Consider the following 12,551-nt stretch of genomic DNA (forward strand, 5'->3'; position numbering starts at 1 on the left):
ACAGAGGAGGCAATCCAAATACTCCAAATAGGATCAAAATATATTGTATGAAATTTGCAAAAAATCAGCAACATATGTATTTTATAATAGTTGGAATTCATTGCCTGTGGTGAGTACTAATGTCTTACTGAGTTAGAAGTTAAAATTGTCAACCCATAAAATTAGCCTCCTTATGTCCACTTTGGGATCTAACACTGTTTTTGGTATGTCACTGTGAGCAAACCTCTACATTACTCCAAGCAATTTTCTCTCTAAGTATTGAGAGATTGTCTCAAGTAATTGGAGTGTGTAGGAAGAAACAGTAGTACATGCTCTTGAGCAGAAAGCTGTGGATCCAATAAGAGGAAGTGGATTCTACCATGTATGCTTCTTGAAATGTAACAGAAGAAAAAAAGAGAAAAATTCCTCAAGTTTTCCAGAGCCAATGTAGCTTTTATCTAGATTTACATGAAGAAAAGCATAGAACAGAAGAAGTACTGGTTAGAAATTATAGGACAAAACTTTAACAGAGTAAAATCTCCTTACATTTAACTTGCAACTATTTACCATGTGTCCTACAGCTGTTTCACAGAATTGGTTTCTACAAAGTAAAAATAGATGCAATAAAGTAAAGGAGCAGGAAGGCAAGGAGAAACCCGGAGACTTGGAAACCTGGTGTTTTTATTACTTTCATGTGTGTGCGTTTGTGTGTGTGCCTTCACAGACAGGTACATGAGGTACTTGTGGAAGTCTGACAAAAACTTACAGATGTCAGTTCTTTAGCCACGTGTGTCCTGGGGACCAAACTCAGAACTTCAGGCTTAGAGGCAAGCATTTTTAATCCTGAGCCATCTTGCTGTTAGAATAGAATTCTTAAACGAGGTGATGGCTTTTGATTTAAGTTGCTGATTTTCATACTTCATAGTGTTAGACTCATTTACCTCCACTGATTTCTCCTCAAATATTCATGAAATCACCAGTGTCCAGTTCTCCACGATGTAAAAGCAAGAGTTTTGATTTGACACACACTGGGAATAGTATTCTATGCTATACAACACTATGCCATATTCCGCAAATATTCAAATCTGCTCAATATTTTAATAAGAACAACAAATAAGACAACATAAAAAAGTACTGTGGATAAGGTTCATGGGCAGGCATACTGTGAATCTTGTATTAAGTTTCACCTACATTCACACAGTAGAGTGGCCTCTTAGAGACAAGATCTGAGACATGCTGTTAACCAAATTACTTCTATTTCATATTGTTATAAATCTCTATACCCGTAGCACGTGATCTGGAGACCAAGCACTCAGTGTGAGCACATTTCCAGGAAAGCTAGCTCCTAAACATGAACTCAGTCATTCCTAGGCTAGCAAAAAGAAACTATGGATTATTTATAAACACCCAGCAGGAAATAATTCCATACATAAGGCTTGGAAGAATAAGCAAAATAAGAACAAAATTATTTCTTAATCTTACAGAAACACACTGTCTAAAGCCTTCCAGACAGGAGATTTTTGGCAAAACTTAGTAATCAAATTGTTCTCAGACTTCAGGCTGAAGATTTGGGGACTAGAAAGGGGAGGGTGGATGTTTTGTCAGCTTCCAAACACACTTCCAAGAGATTCCTTCAAGGAGAAAACAAGCAACTTATCAGTGTTGAACAGTTAAATATTAAGAGAGAATATTCTGTTTTCAACAATTAAGGAAACTGGTAAGAGTAATGTGGTATGGAAGTGGTTTTCAGTTATCGAAAAGAGAATAAATATAATCAGGGAATTATCTTAGCAGAACATGTACTCTTACAATGTAGAACTTTGAGAAAGAAAGTGGCCAATAGCATTTACTGTGTCATCACCAATAGTTTAAAAAATCTTAAAGAAAGTGAAAAAATAAAATGAATACAGACAAACCGGCTTATAACCATATGGCAGTTAGAACATGGAAACCTGAGTTCACGTCTAAGCTTCTCACCTCTATTTCACTTAGTTATTTAACTTTGCACAATCATCAGATTCTTAGTAGATAAAATAAGAAAATTAAAATTGTTGTAAAAGAGCAAAACTAAAAGTAAAACATAATATGTATACTGTAGGTTTAAAAGTTCTAGTAAGAGCTTGCAGGAGATCAATACAGGGCATGCCAACAAAGTTTAGCCTAGTTGAAAACTAAAAAATATTACATTCTGACCTTACAACAAACTGCAAAGGAACTATATGAGAATACAAGGGTATGTGTATATGTGAGAGACAGATTGAACAAGGGATAGAGCTAAGCTGTGATTGCATGTACAAGGCCTGTAAAATCCCAGTGTGGATGGGATAGGGGCTCTTAAAGTTGTACCCCTAGCTATTGGCAATTTATGGCTTCCAGGGGTGGGAGGATCAGTTTTCTTCAGGGATGCAGCCCCTGAGATGCTAGCCTTGATCCAGGAAATGGCCCTACGCCCATGCCTGTACTGACAGCACTAGGTGAATGCAGGAGTTTTAAAACAAGAACAAATGAAGTTGGGAAGGAAAAGTGGTGAGGGGATAGAAGAGTAATTGATGGGGAGGAAATGGGTAATGGGTTTGATGAAAGCACATTACATGGAGGTATAAAATTCCCAAACAATAAGACTAAATAAACAAATAAACACAACAAAACCAGCATATATATTGAAAAATTACCCCAGGGAAATATTACATCAGAACGAAATTATATATGAAGACTGCCTAGAAATCAATTTATAAATCAGGTCTGTTATTTTTTAAAAGTATTCATAATTAATAGATTAAATATTTATGGATAACAAGTATAGAAAACTTCAACTCTAATCTTCACAAAGATGAAAAGATAATAGTGTGGTGAAAGTGCTCAGGTTTGGCACTTGGCTTCTTCCTAGAAATAGAGCCAAGTGCATTCTTCATGAGAAACAATTCCATCTCAAGTATTTAAAAAAAAATTAGCAATATTACCTACCCTTTGACCTAGTGTGCTCCTTTCTATTACTCTATCAACGGTGATAAAAATTCTGAGAAATATCGATGCACAGATGTATCTATTGTGGCATCACTGTTAATAGCAAGATATTGAAAAGCACTTACATGTTTAACATATTAAAAGTGATAAAATGTGTATTAACATTTTGCTATCAGGTAGTGCAGATTAGAAATACATGTAAATTCTGATTCTCTTTCTACTTATACCCATTTCTTAGTCTTTCATTCCTCAAACACAAACCAAGCTAATACCATCCCAGGGTATTTTGCTAAGATTAAATCCCTTGACACTTTTTCAATGCCATGAACATATGAACATATATGAAATGAAGATGCTAGCTTGAGACCGTTATAAATAAAGTTTGTTTGAATCAAATTGCATGAATTGTTCTGATCTGAACACTTGTACACAGAATTCAACATCCTTCTCTTCCCCTCTTGTCTTTCCACCCAGTTCTGGATCCCTATGCACATGTGCTATCTTTTCTCGTATCTGATCTGGACATGGAGCTGTGATTCTATAGTATTTGAGCCCCAGCTGGTATTTACTTGAGAGTTTTCATCAAGTTGTCAACAAGGTTAGTTTCCCTAAGTGCAGGAAAAAACTTGCACACATGTGGTACTCTAGGGATGTTGCCCCTAGGGAAACCCACAGGATTTCAGGAGTCTTTATCACTATGCACTGAGTAGGCTGTATAAATGGGTCAAGTAACTGAGCTTTCCCCCAGATTTGTGGAACATAGGCATCACTGTGCAATGTGAAAAAGGAGATATGACAGGCAGGGAGAAGGAAAAAAAAATCAGCTAATATAGGTTCTCTCTGTCTTCAAATAAACAAAAAATCCCTCAAACTGAAAGGGCCTGACTCTCAAATGAAGTAAGGTAGAGGAATCAAAAGTAATTGTTCAAGAGATAGCATGAAGAATTAATATGTCTGAGTCACTAGGTACAGGATGGCCTTTCACACCTGCTTTTAACTCATCAAATAGTTACATCATCCTTATGTACTAGTTCCATTACTAATACCACTTTTTTTGGTCTTTTTGAGACAGGGTCTCCCTGTAGCCCCAGCTGTCCTGGAACTCACTATGTAGACCAGGCTGGCCTTGAACTCACAGAGATCAGCCTGCTTCTGCCTCCTGAGTGATGGGATTAAAGGTGTGTGCCACCATGCCTGGCATTAATACCATTTTTATAAATAGGGAAAGGAAACACAGAGTTGATAAATGACTTATTCAGAGCCATATCTCACAGTTGTCCATATTAGAACCTAGATCCACACAGCCTGACTTCAGGATGTGAACTCTTGACAACATTCAACTATCACTGATGGCCCACATGATTGCAATTTTAATAACAGTAACTCTTAGCCAGGGCAAGATGCTTCCTATGAATTGTTAGGGGGCTTATCTCTTGAAGCACTATACAAGAAACTCTCATCTGTATATATTACATTTGCTATCACACTTTGGTAACTTTATGGTACCAGAGCTTGAATTTGGAAACCGTTTGGCAATACATCTTTTCTGTGGTGGTAAAGGAAACTCAAAAGCATATATCTCAAGATCATGAAGTATTTGGTGAAAAACAATTGATAATAAGCATCCTTACCTACACATTGGTAAAATGCAGGTTTTGTCCCCTACAATCCTGACATCACTCCTTCAGAAGGTAAAGATCTTTGTGTACTTCCCCAATTACAGACTTTTAAGAGTAAACAGCCATACTTTATGTGTGATTTTATGTCATAAAATTTCTTCACTCAAAATGCTTCCTTATATTACCTGTTTCATGAGGTTCATAGTATGAGATTAATATTAGAATCTTAGGTTGAAGCTGTAGTTCAATAGGTAGAGTGACAGTTGAGAATACATGAGGCCCTGAGTTTCATCCCCAGTATCAATACTGCATAAGCTGAGAATGGTAGCAAATGTTTGCAATTTCATCACTTTGGAAATTAGGATCAAAGATTTACTGTCATCCTTGACAATACAAGGAGTTTGAGATTAGACTGTGATGCATGAGACTGAAGAGATGGTTCGTGGTTAAAAGCACCAGATGCTTTCAACAGAATACCTGGGTGCAGATCCCAGGACCCATATAGCAGCTAAAAAACCATCTGAAACTCTGATTCTAGGGGATCCAACATCCTCTTCTGGCCTCTGTGGCCATTGCATGATATGGGTACACTTACATATATGCAAGGAAAAAATTCACACACACACACAAAATAAAAATAAAAATCTAACACAGTAAACTTTTAAAAATACATTCTTACTCCAAGTATTCAAATGACATGCATATACTTCCTCACATAGGAGCTTCTTTGGCTGTTGCATCAATAGCTACAAATTTGATGATTTAAAGGACTGTCCATTATTCACTTGCATCTCCCAGTATTGTATTGGAGCACTATTCCTTGTGTTTGTGGGTTCATGGTCCCTTGCTTCACTTTTAAAGCCAGCAGTGCAAAACCTTGCTTCAGAATCTACATTGCCTTCTTCTCTATCAAATTTGTATTCATGGCCCATCTGAATAATCTAAGATGATCTTCTCATGACAAGATCCTTAATTTAATCATATTTGAAAGTTACAGTGCTACAGAAATTATAAGTTACAGAGATTAGTCCTAGGTTATCTTTGGAAATGATTATTCAGTCTACTACATCTCAGAAATGTGATTACTTTCAGTAATAGCAAGCCATGAAATTATAGCCTAAGATAATGGAAGATAAAATAAATGCTTACTATTTGTGGATGCAATGGGAGATACGCTGCTTAGTTCATTTCAGAAGCTCATAATACAAGAGGAGCTTGAAACTACTATGTACAAACTCAGTGACTATGAGCCACTGTTCCACCCATTTTTACTTTAAAACTTTAGATAATTCCCTTGTGGAAAATTGGAATCGTCTCTGTGTTAGTCAACTTTGTAATGCTGTGACAAAGTACCCGGATGGGCAACTTAAAAGGAAGAAAGATTTATTTTAGCTCCTGATTTCAGAGGCTTCCATCACAGTTATCTTGCTCCCCTGATTTCAGGACTATGACAAGACAGAACATCATGTCAGCATGTGATGGCCCAGTGCTGCTTACTTTATGGAAACAAGAAAGCAAAGTCAAAATTTTCCCTTTATAAAACAATTCCCTCATTTTCCCCAAACTCATTGAGCTAATGAATCCATTTATGAAGTCAGAGATCTTATTATTTAAGAAGTTCACGAAGGTGTCATCTCTACATACTGTGCCACTGGGGACCAAGCCTTCAAAATATGGATTTGCAAGGGAAAGAGTTAAGCCTCAAATCCTAATAATCAGACACTACTTGTAAGACATAGAAAGTTAAAACGGCTTTGCAAAAATCTGGCAGTTCTTCAATATGTGAAGCATAGAGTTACAACACAACTCAGTAATTTAATTTCCAGGTTTATGCCCAGAAGGAACATGTCCACACAAAAAATATATACACAAATACTCATCTGATTCATAATAGGTGAAAGTAAAACTATCTAACAGTCAATCAAATGATGAATAGGTAAACAGCACATGCTATAACCATGCAATGGTATATTATGTGGCAATAAAATGTATTGTTAAATGTCACAAAGGATATTGATGAACTTTGAAAGTATCGTGCTAAATAAGACAACAAAACCCAAAAGTTCACAGCATATGATTCCACTTCCAGAATAAGCAGTCCATGAAGAAGAAGATTAGAAAGGGTTTGCCTGAAGCTAGAAAAGTAGAAATTGGAAAAGGATGTAGGGAGAGAATTCTACGGGCTATATGGTTTCTTTGGGTGACATTATCGTAATGAAAGTTATACAATCTGGAAAATATACTAAAATGATTGAATTATACACCTGTAAATAACTTAAACTGTAAGTCATTATATTAATTATATCTTGAAAAAGCTCTTCTATTAAATGTTTATACTGATTCATATTTACATCAAAGTCTGTAGTCAGTTAAAGTAGCCACTGTCTCTGCTCAGGCTACACAAGATGATATAACTATTCTCTAGGAGCTAGGACTATTTTCTATCCTCATGCAGTCCTTTTTCAAGGCTAACAGTCTCTTAGTTTTCTCCTCTTGATTTATATATGCTTTGGGATGAAAGTTCACCTATATCCTGTTATCTTACAAAAGAAATATCTTACAAAAGTGTTTTAACTTGCAATAATTTATTTTATTCAGGTCTTGGGATTATATATATATATATGTGTGTGTGTGTATATATATACATATGTACATATATATGTATTCATGTTCAGGAAATACTGAATACAATATGTATAAATTTATATATGCTATTTTTTGTTTATGTATTGTCTACTTACATTCCAAAAAGGTAAATTGCACAGGGTAAGGGATGTTTTTGTAATTATCTGGCTTAATTTTGTCATGCACAACTTTCAGTCTTCTGGTCTTTATTGTTGATTGTGCTGATTGCAGAAGCTGTCAACTATGTCTGAGGTATTGCGCTCCTCCTCCACAGCCTCTTTTTATCTCTAGTTTCACTGCTGGATCAGAATGAAAATTGTTGCAGACCAGCTTTGTTATGTGCCAATCATTATTGAATAAACATACCGTCATTAGGAAGTAAACACAAAAAAATTCACACAGATCATTCTGTAAATCAAAACATTTGGGACCATGTTGCTTCAAGGTCTCCAAACTCACTTTTCACAAACAACAGAAAAAAACTTTGTTCTGTTATGCTAGCCTCATCTTGAGTTGATTAGCCAGCATCCTACTAGAGACCAAGTGTAGGACAAAAGATTCAGGATTCATTAGCTCTTTAGGCTCCTTGGTGCAAAGGCAGAGAGTATCTCCAAAACAGTTCAACCAGCAGAATTTTTTTTATAATCATTATTTTTTTCACTGACAGTTCGGATGTACTATTTTATCATAGATTCCGAGTGCCACAAACTTTCATTAATATAATTACCTTTCTGACATCCAGAATGCCAATTAGCATGTATCTACTCATCAAAACACAGGAACCTGAAATCCAACTTCTAACAACCACTAGTATATAGGCCTTCTAATCCCAGAACTGACTGCTCCAGGGTTCATTCTTTATTGTGGCCAATAAGATGCTTTAGTTGTCAGTCCTTAAAATGAATCTGTGGAGAATGGTATCATCCTTTTTAGGTTCAACAACTTAAAGTACAGGCAGTCATCTTATCCTTGAGGTTTGCTATCACAGTCTCATTATCCAGAATTACTGACAACATAGATGTCCTGAAAATATTACTAGAATGAGTTCTTGACACTATTTGGCTTTCAACATTGTCTGGCCATTGGAGGATTATGTATATATTCCAGTCTTCCAAGTAGGACTATTTTTATGCCTGTATTTCTGGAAATTCTGAAGATGTTGCTTATTTTCTCTGAAGCTGTAGTTGTTTCAACTATTTCAGTACCGGATGGTCCCCAGGTCCAGGTTTTCTGAGTCTGTTTGTTCTAGTTTGCCTTTAATTGCTTTGACAAAACACTCTGACCAATACCAACTTGGGGTGGAAAGAGTTTATTTGGCTTACATATCCTGGGTCACAGTTCATCTCTTAGGGAGCCCAAGATAGGAACTCAAGGCAGGAATCTGAAGGCACAGGCCATGGAGGAACAAATGGTATTTGCTGTCTTGGTCCCCTGGCCCTGCTAGGCCTACTTTCTTATACAATACAGGACCACCCACCCAGGGGTGACACTATCCACAGTGCACTGGGCCCTCCCACATTTCTCAGCAATCAAGAATATATCCCAGAGACATGGCCACAGGCCAGTTCAATGGAGGCAATTCCAAAACTGAGGCTCCCTCTACCCAGATCTGTCAGGTTGACAACTAAAGCTATCCAGTATACTGTTGTTACTGTTTTATCACTGTTTTAAGAGTAGACAAAGGGGTTGGAGAGCTGGCTCAGAGTTAAGAGCACTGAGTCTTTGTACATAAGTAGGGCTAAAGGACTAGAGATTGAGACCATTAGGGACTATTAAGTTAAGCACCACAATTCTAGTCAAAGTAACTATTACTATCTTGTTTATTCCTGGGAAATTAGGTTTTGTGTCATAATATCCTGCTTGAATTTAAATTTATATTAGTGAAGAATGGACTTTTGCTGTGAAAGTAGCTACTAATCTGGATCTCTGTTGAGATCCACAGCTGCAAGGGTGTGAAGAGGTTCAAGGGTTTATGGAGGCCCACCATATCAAATTTGGTGGTGAAATATGTCAAGTTATTAGTTGAACTTACTAGACTACTGCTCTCTTTTCCCATATCTGAGCCCTTTGCTGTCCAAGTTACAGAGACAGGTACTGAAGACAGTACCTTGGCTACCAAAGCTGACATTAAACTACTTTTTACTTGAGTTTCACAGCCACAGGAGCCTACGCTATCTCAACAGAAAGTCAAGTATGCTCTGAGCCCTTTTAAAGGCTAGAACTAATATAAGTCCAAAGAATTTTCCCACTAGATTACAAGGCTTGGTCTGATCCAAAGGCTAAATAAGAGGCTCCACCTGTGAGACAAGACTTTATCAAAGGGCTTTCAGTTTCTACCAGGTGTTGGATCTCCCCTCAGTTGACCTGGCACTGGGCTGTGAAGAAAAGCTCTCTTGCCCAGATCTCTAGCAAGTTCAGTCATGTTCCCTGCTTTGAACCCAAGTTTAGAGGAATAGTGTGATAACATCAGCCACCAAAGTAATTATGGTTGCCATTGTAAAGTCTATACGAAGTGTTGGTTGGGCATTACGGACATTTCAAATCCTGGATGTATTCCTTGTTCCCTCTCCTTAGTAGAAGGCTGGGAGCATAGAGTTGAAAGAATGCTACCACAAGTACAGTATTGCTTTCTGCCTCCTTCAATATATCCTACAATTTTATCATACTACAGCAAGACATTAATCTCTCATTTATTGTCCTTAGCTCTTTGAGAACTAGTTTGGTGGGTTAATGGCTACTGAACTTACTTCATTTCTTCTTTTGTTATTCCTTTAGATTTACTGACAAAAGAACTTTTTCAAGAAGGTTCAAATGGCCAGGGGCATACCTTATTCCCAACACTTGAGAGGCAGAGACAGGAGGCTCTCTATAAGTTTGAAGCCAGCTTGCGCTATATTGCAAGTCTCAGCCCAGGTAAGGCAACACAGTGAAGAAAGATTTCAGTAGCAGAATTTCAACTTAAAATAGTTGGGTGTTTTTTTTTTTTTTTTTTTTTTTTGAAAAGTTAATAATGCATAAAATTCTTTCATGCTGTATTTTGAATGTCTTATCTTTCATGATGTATTTGGATGTCTTACCTGTTTCTTACAGTTTTGACCAAAATTTACTGGCTTGTTCCTGGACAAATTTCCATAACTATATGCTAAAATTAATATTTAATAGTATTAGTGCCACATGACATATAAAGATTGTAAAGACTCTCTTTAACATATGTGTTAACCCAAATCAAAGCATTTATTTCAGTGACCACAGTGGACTCACTCTGAAGAGCCTCATGTGAGTGTGGCAGATTCTAGTACTCGATCAGTCATAACTATCTGAATATCTCCTGTCTTCCTCTACTCCTAAACTAGGAAGGAAAATACTGATTCTTCAAGTTTCCTTTACATGTGTATTTGTCAGCTTCATGTTACCACAATGAGGAAACTATAAAGAGAAAAGTTTTAGAAAGTCTAATATGCTTAGGTGGCCCCATTAGTTTGATTCATTGACTGTGTCCCTGACAGACACACTTTTGCCTGACTGGTGGTCAGGCAGGAGGGCAGATCCCAAGTCAACGTCTGCTCAGCCCCTAACACCAGCTAGCCCTTTGGAAGACTCCCTCAACATCAGGAGCAGTTCAGCCACTATGACTAAGAACTCCACGATCACCCCTGTGGCAAAAACCAAGTAAGCCAAGCCCTCCGAGAAGTCCATAGACCACCCAAGGATTCAGACATGATCGTGGCTACCATCCAGGTGAAGAAGAACCATACCAGCTCCTCTTACAAGTCCATCCAAAAGCATATCAAGAACTACTACAAGGTGGGTGAGAACAATGACTCCCAGATCAAGTGTCTGATCATCACCCATGTCTCCTCAAAGCAAAACAAAAGGGTGGGTGCTTTGGAATCTTTCCAGCTGGCCATGGGTGATAAGTCCAAGAAGTCAGTGGCTTTCAAGAAGAAGAAGGAAATTAAGAAAGTGGCCACTCCACAGAAGGCAGCCAAGCCCAAGAAGGATGCCTCCACAGACCCAGGTAAGAAGCCACCTCAGTGAAGAAGGTCAAGAAGCCAACCGACATGCCCTTGAAGCCCAGGGTTGTCAAAGTCAAGCAAGTCAAGGCATCCAAACTCAAGAAGACCAAACCAGTGAAGCCCAAAGCCAAACTCAGTGCCAAGAGGGTCCCAAGAAATGATAATGAAGCCTCTGCTTATGGACTCCTCTTCCTCTCCTGTTTTCTGTAAATACTTTTCTCTCTAGAACTTATCTGTAGCCATTTGCCCATTCTTTTCTGACTTTATAAGGACCAGAGTTTGGATTCCTCAGACAGAAATTGTGGAATAATTCCTTTTTCCTTAGACAGTTGTGTAAGAACAACAGATCTCATATTTGTAATGATGGGAATGTACTTCTATTTCGCTTTCTTGATTTGCTGTTAACCATCTTATGGGATTAGGGATGTGGGGGTTGTGTGTTTTGCAGGTGAGGGTGGTTTGTTTACTCTGAAGGTAGATACAATTGACAAAACAAGTTGTTCTTGCTACATGAGGGAGCCGAGGAACTAAGGTTTGTGGGAAGATCTTTAAAGGCTTTCTTAAGTTGAGTACCCTTTATGAGAGTTTGCAAACTTTGGTGGGGAGAAGAGGGTGGCACTCTACTCAGGTGGTCAAGGAGGGGGCTAGAAAAACCCTCCCTGCGATGCTTTCTCCCAGTGGGAAGCAGTGGGGGCACAGGGGCTTCCTTTTCATTTGTTAGTCAGCCCTTGTGGCTCCCCATTGTCTTGAAGGGAAGGGGATCCCAGTAACAGCTGGTTCCAGAAGCCCTAGCTTCTCATTAGCCATAGGGAAGGAGTCTTTGTGGCAGCTGCAGTCTCTTGTTAAATGAGAGTGGAAACTTCGGGGGAGAGAAGGGGTGGAGAGTCAGCCAAGTGCATCAGTATGCCCTATGGAAACGTGCTTTCCACAGGATTGATGGATTGTATCCTTAGGAGGATTTTGTTTTGTTTACTCCTGTGTAGGATGTAGCTTTGCTTGGTGCCACTTCAATTCTACCTGCTGCCACAACTTCTAAGTCTTTTCTAAGTGTGTGGGGGGGGTGTAGACCTTGAGATTCTGCAGTGGATTTAAATTTGTTAGGTAGATTTAGAGAGCATGTGTATATGCATATATCCATATCTAGGAGTAGTGCTTATGTCTCACATCGGGAGCTGGTGGGGGGACCTGTAGAGTTATCATTCTCTTATTTTTAATAAAATGGGAAACTTACACACTTGTCCTCCCATCTTTTAAAAAAACACACAAACAAATAAACAACTAAGGTTCATTCTTGGGAAAAAATTTGCTGTTGTTGTAATTTTAAAACTTTGAAAAAAATCGAGCATGT

The 12,551-nt window shown here is 38.1% G+C and overlaps 1 pseudogene; it reads left to right on the forward strand.

The window, feature by feature from the left end:
• The first annotated feature begins 10,815 nt into the window (after window positions 1–10,815).
• LOC103749587 lies at window positions 10,816–11,413 on the forward strand (annotated as a pseudogene).
• The last annotated feature ends 1,138 nt before the right edge of the window (window positions 11,414–12,551 follow it).

This window comes from Nannospalax galili, unplaced genomic scaffold (assembly GCF_000622305.1).
Source record: "Nannospalax galili isolate Female #2095 unplaced genomic scaffold, S.galili_v1.0 scaffold390, whole genome shotgun sequence".
NCBI lineage: Eukaryota > Metazoa > Chordata > Mammalia > Rodentia > Spalacidae > Nannospalax > Nannospalax galili.